The sequence below is a fragment of the Pongo abelii genome, chromosome 6, assembly GCF_028885655.2.
Source record: "Pongo abelii isolate AG06213 chromosome 6, NHGRI_mPonAbe1-v2.0_pri, whole genome shotgun sequence".
NCBI classification, from domain to species: Eukaryota; Metazoa; Chordata; class Mammalia; order Primates; family Hominidae; genus Pongo; species Pongo abelii.
The window spans coordinates 21,814,046-21,826,284 of record NC_071991.2 but is presented as its reverse complement, the minus strand read 5'-3'; the positions used below and the strand labels follow the sequence as shown (position 1 = coordinate 21,826,284).

Sequence of the window (12,239 nt, the reverse complement as noted above, 5' to 3'; positions counted from 1 at the left end):
GTTTCACCATGTTGGCCAGGCTGGTCTTGAACTCCTGACCTCAGGTGATCCACCCGCCTCGGCCTCCCAAAGTGCTAAGATTACAGGCATGAGCCAACGTGCCTGGCCTGTTTACATCTTAATTATAAATTGTTACTATAGTCAGCCCTTTGAATCTGTGGTTTCCACATCCATAGATTCAACTAACCATGGATTGAAAATATGTGGGGGGGAAATGATGCTTACATCTGTACTGAACGTGACAGACTTTGTCATTATTTCCTAAACAATACAGGATAACTATTTACATAGCATTTACATTGTATTAGGTGTTATAAGTAGTCTAGAGATGATTTAAAGTATACAGGAGGATATGTGTATGTTATGTGCAAATACTACACCATTTTATATAAGGCACCTGAGCACCTGTGGATTTTGTTATTCACAGGGGATCCTGGAACCAATCCCCTGTGGATACCAAGAGATGACTGTATAGAGGAGGCTGTGGTGACAGATGAAGTGGCATTGGGCTTAGTAAGGGTAAGAAAGCTAAGAGTGGCCTGAGGACAGATGACAAACATGACATACTGCTCCCTTTAGCCAATGCTCAGAATCTGTTAGGTTTTTGAAACTTACACAAGCAATTTAGGCAAACTCTCCTTTCTTCTCTATCTCTGTATTCTATGTAATCCCACAGTTGAAGGCCGTTCTTATAGTGGAATTAATTATACCTCACTCCAAAAACTTGACCCTGATTTCCGTCTACAAACCCAAAGCAGCAAATACAATTTACTTTTATATTTGAATTATTTTCTTTGTAATGGTGTCTGTTGACAGCCAAAGCCTCTTGTATGGAAACATACCACCACTGCCAAAAGTAAAAGCTATAAAGCAGTGTTAAATACTGTATATAGAGCTCACATTTTTATATGTATTTCTTTTAGGTCTTATGTAGTGTGTGTACTGTGGAAGATCGAGAAAGTGCATTAGGTTGTTAGACAAAAGAACCAGAAGGCCTGCTAGAGAGGCCACAGATGGAACTAAGAAAGCAATCTCTGTGTCACTCAGGCTTTGAGAAACTTCCTTCAGAATCGTAGAACATTAGAACTGGGGAGGTTAAAAAATCTTTAGTCTTTTTTCCCCAGCTCCAGTCTCTTGTGAATTATTAACAGTAAAGTTAAAGATTATGAGAATTACATGCCTCCTCTTTTCCCTTGCACAACATAGAATTTGTTTTCTAATAGTAGTGTATTTGTTAGCTTTGCATTCCCATAAGCGATGGTTTCCAGCCTTGGCAAACCCTTGCAGCCTCCAGCCACAAGGCCCCTGGACCTCAGAGAATGTATATACTGTGTGTGCACCCTAATAACATGTTTCCTTAAAACTAGTACTACTGGATCTTCTAACTTTAGTACATGTCTTTCATGTCCAACTTTTCAGAGGCCGCCAAACTAGCAACGCTAAACTCATTTGTCACTCTCAAAACATAATATATGAATATGGAAAGCTAACGTAAAAATGGTAAGGGACTGAGCCATTTGGAAGATAACTTAATGTAAGTGCCTGAAAAACAGGGATACAACAAAACAAAGGGACAAGAAGCAAGCCAGTTCACCCTGAACCCTACAAATGTTTGGGAATTAGAAACATCAGGTATTACAAATTAGGGGAAACGGATGAAGTCTGATACTAAAAATAGGGAGGTTGACAGTCTGTGTAGGAACAGTTAGACTTCCAGATCCTTATCTCTATACCCCACCTCCCCCTCTGCAGAAGAGATAGATTCCCTTAGGGAGGAAGAAAACTAGAGAAAATAAAGACACTAGGGGGAGAGTGTGATGTCAGCAAGATAGTGGAATAAAAGATACCTGACATCACTCTTCCCACAAAAATACAACTAGAAATTATTCAGGCCGGGCGCGGTGGCTCACTCCTGTAATCCCAGCATGTTGGGAGGCCAAGGCGTGTGGCTCACTTGAGGTCAGGAGTTCGAGACCAGCCTGGCCAACATGGTGAAACCCAGTCTCTACTGAAAATACAAACATTAGCTGGGCGTGGTGGTGGGTGCCTGTAATCCCAGCTACTCGGGAGGCTAAGACAGGAGAATTGCTTGAACTCGGGAGTTGGAGGTTGCAGTGAGCCAAGATCATGCCACTACACTCCAGCCTGGGCAAAAGAGCGAGACTCCATCTCAAAAAAAAAAAAAAAAAAGGTATTCAAAGACAAGAATAGCAACCTGAGTTCACCAGAACTTGGGGAAGAAGTGGAGAAACCTCCTGGGCCGACAAAATTTTTTGTAAAATAAGTGGTCATTTCAGACTCTGCCACCTCTTCCCCCCAAGCTGGCATAACACCACTCAGGGAGAATTTTCCTAGCCCTGCAGTTACCAAGGTGAGAGGAAGGAATTGGAGGTGGGTATTCAGTCTCCTCACTGGTCTGGGACTCTTCCCAGGGAGCCCACTCTAGTCCCATCTGGGAGAGCCAGGAGAGCTGAACTATCTGGGGTAAATTGGGGACAAAGAGCAGGGCACTGATTGTAGCAACTCGTATATGGATCTTGCAGCTACTCTGTACTCTAATTAGCCGAGACACCCTATTGACAAGGCTGGCCAGTGTCTTAGTGCCACTGGGGTGTAATCAGTGGGAAGGCCTGAATCCCTGGTCAGATTTTCCACAAAACTTAGTGCTCACATGGAACCTTCCCCTGGCCCAGAAACAGCTATAAGATTGGGATTAAGCTGGGCATGGCAGCTCATTTCTGTAATCCACTTTGGGCGGCCAAGTTGGGTGGATCATTTGAGCCCAGGAGTTCAAGACCAGCCTGGGCAACATAGCAAAATCCCACTTCTACCACAAAAACAAAAGTTAGCTGCATGTGATAGTACGTGCCTGTAATCCCAGCTACTTCAGAGGCTGAAGCAAAGAGTCGCTTGAGCCTGGCAGACAGAGGTTGCAGTGAGCCAAGATCATGCCACTGCACGCCAGCCTGGGCAACAGAGCAAAACTGTGTCTCAAAAAAAAAAAAAAAAGTTGGGATTAACTTCCAGTGTACACTTAAGCACTTAAGACTTTCACAGACTGGGAAATGACGACAGGGTAGCAATATAGTTCCAGAACAATGTTTACCTTTCGGTGATCACTATAAGTCTTCCAGTCTGTGAAAAAATGTCAGGGCAAGTTAGTTTAGTTTTAGTGCAATGTTTCGAATGTCAGGGCAAGTTAGTTCAGTTTTAGTGCAATGTTTTGAATGGCAGGGCAAGTTAGTTTAGTTTTAGTGCAGTGTTTCAGTTCTGATGCTCACTGTAAGTCCTCCCCAGAATGGGAAGAAACAATAGGCCAGTACTTAATCTCTCATACTAAGTAAAGGCCCGAAATCACCAAAGAACACCTGCAAAACCTAGAAGAAATGGCTGTATCCTCAAATGTGGAAGCATCAACATAAACAAGCAATGATTATGAAAACTTAGGGAAATATGACACCACCAAAAGAAACCAACAAAGCTCCACCGGTGGACTCAGAAGAATTGAAGATCTATGAAATATCAGACAGATAATTCAGAATAAGCCTCTTTAAAAAGTTCACAGAATCTGCCGGGCATGGTGGCTTATGCCTGTAATCCCAGCACTTTGGGAGGCCGAGGCGGGCAGATCATGAGGTCAGGGGATCAAGACCATCCTGGCTAACACGGTGAAACCCTGTCTCTACTAAAAATACAAAAAATCAGCAGGGCGTGGTGGTGGGCACCTGTAGTCCCAGCTACTCGGGAGGCTGAGGCAGAAGAATGGTGTGAACCCGGGAGGCAGAGCTTGCAGTGAGCCAAGATTGTGCCACTGCACTCCAGCCAGGGAGACAGAGCAAGACTCCGCCTCAAAAAAAAAAAAAAAAAAAAAAAAAAAAAAAAAAAAAAAAAGTTCAGGGAATCACAAGAAAATAGAGATAGAAAATTAAATGAAATTTAGAAAGCAATCCACGAATTTAGTGAGAAATTTGACAAAGAAATAGAAACAAGAAAAAAAACAAATAGAAATCCTATCTATAAACAATACAGTAAGTGAACTGGAATAACTCATTGGAAAGCTTTAGCAGCAGACTTGATCAAATAAAAGAATTGGTGAGCTTGAGGACAGAACATATGAAATTACCCATTCAGAGGAGCAAGAATAAAATAGGGTAAAGAAGACCTACAAGAATTGTGGAATACCATCAAGCAAACTAACCTCCACGTAATAGGAATTCCTGAAGATGAGGAAGAAAAGGGTGTAGAAAGCATACTTAAGCAAATCATGGCTGAAAAAGTCCCAAATCTAGAGAAAGATGACACTGTCTAGGTACAGGAAGCTCAGTGATCAGCAATTAAAATCAACCCAAAGAAGAGATACCTATGGCACATTACAGTCTGGTTAACAAAAATCAAAGACAAAGAAAGATTACTCAAGGCAGCAAGAGAAATGTGTCCAATTCAACATACCCCAATAGAGCTTTCAGCAGATATCCCAGCAGAAACCCTGTACGCCAGGAAAGAGTGGAATGCTATATTTAGAGTGCTGAGGGAAAAGAAAAAACTGCCAAGCAAGAATACTCTACCCAGCAAAGTTACCCTTTATAAACACAAAGGCAAGATAAAGATTTTCCCAGACAAACAAAAGTTGAGGGAATTTATCAACACCAGACCTGTCTTACAAAAAATGCTGAAGGGAGCTCTTCAGTCAGAAAGTGAAGGATGCTAATGGGTAAAAAGAAAGCATCTAATGGTATTAAACTCACTGGCAAAAGAAAGAAAACTCACTGGTAAAAGAAGACTTCTGAAAAATTCAGAATATTCTAATACTGTAAATGGGGTGAGTAAACCACTTATATTTTAAGTATGAAGACTAAAAGACGGAACTTTTTTTTTTTTTTTTTTTTTTTAAGACAGAGCCTTGCTCTGTCACCCAAGCTGGAGAGTGCAGTGGTGCAATCTCAGCTCACTGCAACCTGCACCTCCTGGGTTGAAGTGATTCTCATGCCTCAGCCTCCGAGTAACTGGGATTACAGATATGTGCCAACACACCTGGCTTATTTTTGTATTTTTAGTAGAGACAGGATTTCACCATGTTGGCCAGGCTGGTCTTGAACTCCTGACCTCAGGTCATCCGCCCATCTCGGCCTCCCAAAGTGCTGGGATTACAGGCTTGAGCCACCATGTCCGGCCAACAAAACTATTAAAAACAATAACTACAACAGTTATTTAGGAGACAGACAATTGTTTAAGCAATAAAAAGATTAAATCGAAACATCAAAAAGTCAAAATGGCAATGGTGGTGTTAAAGTATAGAGTTTGTTTTTGTTACTTTTCTTTGCAAAGTTAAGTGATTATCAGTTTAAAATAAGCTATTATAAGATTTTTTTTGTAAGCCTCACGGTAACCATAAAGCAAAAACCTATAATAGATACACTAAAAATAAATAGCACAAAATCAAAGCACGCTGCTAGAGAAAATCACTTACCATAGAGGAAGACAGTAAGATAGGAAAATAGGAAGAAAGAATCTACAAAACAACCAAAAACAAGGAACAATATGGCAGTAGTAAACCCTTACCTATCAGTAATAACCTTGAATATAAATGGATTAAATTCTCCAATTAAGAGTGGCAGAATGGATTAAAAAACAAGACCCAACTACATGCTGGCTACAAGAAACTCACTTCATCTGTAAAGATAAGCACAGACTGAAAGTGAAGGTATGGAAAAAGATAATTTATGCAAATGGAAACCAAAAAAGAGCAAGAGAGCCTATAGTTTTATCACATAAAGTAAACTTAAATCAAGATGGTTAAAAAAAAGACAAGGCCATTATATTATGGCAAAAGGGTCAGTACAGCAAGAGGATATAACAATTGTAAATATATATACACCCAACACCAGAGCACCCAAATATATAAAGCAAATAGTAGTAGACCTAAATAGAGAGATAGACTGCAATACAGTAATACTAGGGAACATCCACACTTTCAGTGTGAACAGATCATCCAGACAGAAAAGAAACAAAGAAACAGACATTAAACTGTACTCTGGACCAAATGGACCTAACAGATATTTACAGAACATTCCATCCAACAGTTGCAGAATACACATTTTTCTCAACAGCACATGGAATATTCTCCAGGATTGATCATACATTAGGTCACAAAACAAGTTTTAACAATTTTTAAAATTTGAAATTATATTTATCTTGTCACAGTGGAATAAAACTAGAAATCCATAATCAGAGGAACATTGGAAACAGTACAAATTGATGGAAATTAAACAACAAATGGACCAATGAAGAAATTTTAAAGTAAATTTTAAAATTTCTTGAGACAAATGAAAATGGAAACAAAATACCAAAACCTATGGGATACAGCAAAAGCGGTTCTAAGAGGGAAGTGTATAGCAATAAACGTCTATATCAAAAAAGTAAAAAGACTTCAAATAACCTAATGATACACCTCAAGGAACTAGAAAAGCAAAACCAAACAAACCCCCTATTTTTTATTCTTTTTTCTCTGGAAAAAAGGCACCTAAAAAACAAACCAAAGTTAATAGAAAGAAACAATAAAAGAGGAGAAGTAAATGAAACCAAGACTAAAAGAATACAAAGATCAATGAAATGAAAATGGTTTTTTTGAATAGGTAATCAAAATTGACAAACCTTTCAGAAGACTAAGGGTGGGGGGAGAGAAGACCCAAATAAGCAAAACCAGAGGTGAAAAATGAGACATTGTAAGTGATACCACCGATCTACAACAGATCATTAGAGACTACTATGAACAACTATACACCAAAAATTGCAAAGCCTAGAAGGAATGTGTAAATTCTCTGACACATACAACCTACCGAGATTGAATCAGGAAGAAACAAAAGACCTCAACAAACCAATAATGAGTAATGAGATTGAAGCCATATTTAAAAAGTCTCTCAACCAAGAAAAGCCCAGGACCTGTTGCTTCACTGCTAAATTCTGCCAGACATTTAAAGAACTAATACCAACCCTACTCAAACTCCTCAAAACAAAAATTTTTTTGGAAGAGAAGGGAATACTTCCCAACTCATTCTACAAGGGCAGCATTACCCTGATACCAAAACCAGACAGGGATGCGACAAGAAAATGACAGGCCAACATCCCTGATGAACACAGATGCAAAAATCCTCAACAAAATACTAACAAACCGAGTTCAACAATACATTAAAAAGATCATCCTGGGATACAAAGAGGGGAAGAACAGACTTACTTGAGGGTGGGGGGTTGGAGGAAGGAGAGGATCAGAAAAAATACCTATTGGGTACTATGCTTATTACCTGGGTGATGAAATAATCTGTACACCAAGCCTCTGTGACACACAGTTTACCCACATAACAAACCGGCACATGGACCCCTCAACCTAAAAAAAAAAAAAAAAAATTATCATGATCAAGTGGAATTCCCAGGGATGCAAGGATGATTCAGCATACCCAAATCAATAAACATGATACATCACATTAATACAATCAAGACCAAAAGCCATATAATGATTTCAATAGATGCTCAAAAAGCATTCAGTAGAATTCAACATCCCTTCTTGATAAAAATTCTCAACAAACTGGGTATAGAAGGAACATACTTCGGCGAGGTGTGGTGGCTCACGCCTGTAATCCCAGCACTTTGGGAGGCTGAGGTGGGTGGATCCCTTGAAGTCAGGAGTTTGAGACCAGCCTGGCCCACATGGTGAAACCCCATCTCTACTAAAAATACAAAGCCTGGGTGATAGAGTGAGACTTTATCTCAAAAAAGAAAAAAAAAGAAGGAACATATCTCAAACCATATATGACAAACCCACAGCTAACGTCATGTTCAGCAGTGAAAAGCTGAATAATTTTTCTCTAAGATCAGGAACAAGACAAGGATGCCCACTCTAACCACTTCTGTTCAACTTAGTACTTGAAGTCCTAGCCCAAGCAATTAGGCAAGAGAAAGAAATAAAGGGTACCCAAATTGGAAAGGAAGAAACCACATTATCTTTATTTGCAGATAACATGATCCTGTATTTAGAAAAACCTCAAGACTACCAAAAACTGCTAGAACTGATAAACAAATTCAGTTAAGTATCAGGATACAAAATCAACACAACAAAAATCTGTAGCATTTCTATACATCAACAGCAAGCAATCTGAAAAAGAAATCAGAAAAGCAATCCCATTTACATAGCTACAAAAAAAATAAAATACCTAGGAATGAACTTAACCAAATAAGTGAAGAATCTCTGTGATGAAAACTATAAAAGACTGATGACAGAAATTGAAGAGGACATACAGAAAATGAAAAGATACTTCATACTTATGGATTAGAAGAATTAATACTGTTACGGAGTTCAAGACCAGCCTGGCCAACATAGTGAAACCCCATCTCTACTAAAAATAGAAAAATTAGCCAGGCCTGGTGGTGGGTGCCTGTAATCCCAGCTACTCAGGAGGCTGAGGCAGGAGAATCACTTGAACCTGGGAGGCAGAGGTTGCAGCAAGCCGAGATCATGCCACTGCACTCCAGCCTGGGTGACAGAGTGAGACTCCGTCTCAAAAGTCAGTATTACCCAAAGTAATCTACAGAGTCAGTATAATCTCTATCAAAATACCAATGACATTTTTCACAGAAATAGAAAAAAAATCCTAAAATTTGTGTGGAATGACAAAAGACCTTGAATACCTAAAGCTATCCTAAGCAGAAAGAACAAAGTTGGAGACATCACACTGCCTGACTTTGAATACCACAAAGCTATGGTAACCAAAACACCATGGTTCTATATATATGTACACACATTTTATACACACATAGGTACGTAAAACACCTACAAAATTTTTGTTTGTTTTTTGAGACAGAGTCTCGCTCTGTTGCCCAGGCTGGAGTGCAGTGGCATGATCTTGGCTCACTGCAACCTCCGCCTCCCAGGTTCAAGCAATTCTGTGCCTCAGCCTCCCAAGTAGCTGCGATTGCAGGCACCCGTCACAAACGCCTGACTAATGTTTTTGTATTTTTAGTAGAGATGGGGTATTGCCATCTTGGTCAGGCTGGTCTTGAACTCCTGACCTCATGACCTCATGATCCACCTGCCTCAGCCTCCCAAAGTGCTGGGATTACAGGTGTGAGCCACCGCACTCAGCCTAGACCTACAAAATTATACTTGGAGAATCCTGACAAAAAGGCTGGCTGAGAAAGCACACCCATAATTATACTCAACTCATATACAGAACTCAATTTAACTTTGCAGTGCTTCATAGCCAAGACTTGCTAGAAATTGGCAGAACATCTCTAACATAAGAGAGACCAAAAGAAAGAAAAATGTACCTCGGAGATAACAAAAACAATGTAATAAGCAAAAGAAACATAATTGAACTGTAATAAATATTCTTGTAGAGGTGAGGTGAAGGAACAAGAATAACTTGCTATTTTCTAAAACATTCAGAAAGCTTGGGAACTAAAAATAGGAGAGCTGAAATTTAAAATCAGTGATTAGATAAAGTTGAGAAAATACCTTAGTAAAACAAAAAGAAAAAACAAGAGATGACTTAGAGAGAAAAGATAAGAAACGTGGAACGAAAATTCAAGTTGTCTGATGTTTAACTGACTGGAATTCCAGAAGAAGAGAATAGAGAAAATGAACAGCAGGGTGTTATCAAAGTGACAACATAAGAGTAGATGGACATGTATCTGTTTCCAATACCACTGAGTGAGGAAAATAAGCCACAGTACCATGAAATTGTAGAACACCAAGGATAAAGAGAAGCTGCAAAAACTGAAAAATCAACTCTTCAATCAGAAAATTGAGGCTTCAGGGCAAACCATTCTCCCAAAAACTGGAGGGAATGGTGCATACTGAGAATCACAGATTACCTCCAGAAACCTCACCTCCTCAAGCTTAGGTAGGGAGAAGGGGAAATCATCTTGAAATAAGCCGGAGCACTCCTTAGCAATGGTTTACTCTCAAAGTAAACTTTTATCAAGCCTAATTGACATGTGCTTTACCAGAGCCTAACTGACCTCGAGGAAGATGTGTTGTTAGTCCATTTTGCATTGCTAAAAAAGAATACCTGAGACTGGTAATTTACAAAGAAGAGGGGTTTATTTGGCTCACGTTTCTGCAGGCTGTACAAGAAGCATGGCACCAGCATCTATCTGCTTAACTTCTGGTGAGGCCTCAGGAAGCTTTCCCTTATGGTGGAACACAAAGGGGAACAGGCACAGCACATGGAGAGAGAGAGAGCAAGAGAGAGAGGGGAGGGAGGTGCCAGACTCTTGAACAACCAGATCTCACACCAGGTCTTGCATGAACTATAGTTATAGGGTAAGAACTTACTCACAAGTGCAGGGACAACATCAAGCCATTCATGAGGGATCTGGCCCCATGACCCAAACACTTCCCACTAGGCCCCTACCTTCAACACTGGGAATCACATTTCAGCATGAGTTGGAGGGGGAAAATACCCAAAGTGTATCAGAAGGGAAACACCCAACTGCAGCCCTCTCTAGCCTTCCTGTCTTACCTAATCGGGGAGAAGGGAACCTGAGAAGCACTTGTGAAAGTCACGGCCCAGGCACACAGGCTCACTAAAAGACAGAACTAATTATGTGATTATAGGACACTCCCCCAACCACACACACACCTCACCACCACACCGATCAGTCTCCTGTGTAATGATAGTGCTTTACTGCTAAATGAACTAATTTTCAGACCCTATTCTATTGTAATAAGGAGTCTTTAGGGAAACCAAGAAACGATAAGAGATACGAAAACAAGGATGTGATTGCAACAACATGGGTACAGCTGGAGACCATTATCCTAAGTGAATTAATGCTGAAACAAAAAACCAAAAACTACATGTTCCAAACTCATAAGTGGGAGCTAGACATTGGGTATTCATGGACATAAAGATGGGAACAGTAGACACTGGGGACTGCAAGAGATGGGAGAGAGGAAGGGGAGAAAGGGTTGAAAAGCTGCCTACTGGGTACTATGCTCACGACCTGGTTTGCAGGATCAGTTGTACCCCAGACGTCAGCATCACACAAAATACCCTTGTAACCTGCACGTGTACCCCTGAATCTAAAATAAAAATTGATTTAAAAAAGGACACTAAAGGAAATGTAACCTATACAGCTATACAAAACAGTAAACACAACCCAACTCTTAGCCAGAGAAACATAAAGCCTCAAACAAGAGGACTTTTTACTGCAGTTTCTTCTACCCAGTATATCATGTCTGCTTTCAACAAAAACTTACAAGACATGCTAAAAGGCAAAAACCAAATTGCATGAGGCATAGCAAGAATCAGAACCATTGCCAGACTCATTTATGGCAGTGATTTTTGGAATAATCAGACTCGAAACTTTAAGTATGATTAATATACTAAAGGCTGTAATGGAAAAAGTGAACAACACGCAAGAAAGATGGGTAACATAAGCAGACAATGGAAACTCTAAGAAAGAACCCAAAAGAAATACTAGAAATAAGCAATACTATAACAGAAATGAAGAATGCCCTTGGACTTATTGATAGAGTGGAAAGGACAATAGATAACCTGGGAAAGATTCAATGAGCTTGAAGATATGTCAGTAGAAAGTTCCAAAACTTCAACTGCAAAGAGAAAAAAGAATGAAAATGACAGAACATGGCAGGGCCTGGTGGCTCACACTGTATCTCCGCACTTCAGGAGGCCCAGGTGGGAAGATCACTCGAGACCAAGAGTTGAGGGCCAGCCTGGGCAACATACAGAGATCTGTTGACCCACAGAAAAGAAAAAGGAAAAGAATAGGATATCCAAAAACTGTGGGACAGTTACAAAATTATATATATTTAAGTCCTTGCTTTGGCTGAACCTAACACTAAAATTGGAACAATACTGAGAAGATTGCACAACATGGCCCTGTGCAAGGATGATATGTAAGGTCATGAAGCATAGAAAAAACATTTCTAATTGTTTTTTTTAGATGGAGTCTCACTCTGTCACCTGAGCTGGAGTGCAGTGGCGTAATCTTGGCTCACTGCAACCTCTGCTGCCCAGGTTCAAGCGATTCTCCTGCCTCAGCCTCCAGAGTAGCTGGGATTACAGGTGCCTGCCACTGCGCCTGGCTAATTTTTGTAATTTTAGTAGAGATGGGGTTTCACCATCTTGGCCAAGCTGGTCTTGAACTCCTGACCTCATGATCCACCTGCCTTGGCCTCCCAACGTGCTAGGGTTACAGGTGTGAGGCACCTCACCCAGCCAACA

The 12,239-nt window shown here is 40.3% G+C and overlaps 1 protein-coding gene and 1 non-coding gene across 7 annotated transcripts in view; both read left to right on the top strand.

Annotated features, from left to right (window-relative positions):
* The window catches only part of TPST1 (tyrosylprotein sulfotransferase 1), a 353,853-nt gene that overhangs the window by 117,554 nt on the left and 224,060 nt on the right, over window positions 1–12,239 (top strand). The gene's annotated exons all lie outside the window — the stretch shown is intronic.
* LOC112134459 (U6 spliceosomal RNA) lies at window positions 11,835–11,939 on the top strand. Its single transcript, XR_002915885.1, has one exon. It is a non-coding gene; the product is annotated as a U6 spliceosomal RNA (small nuclear RNA).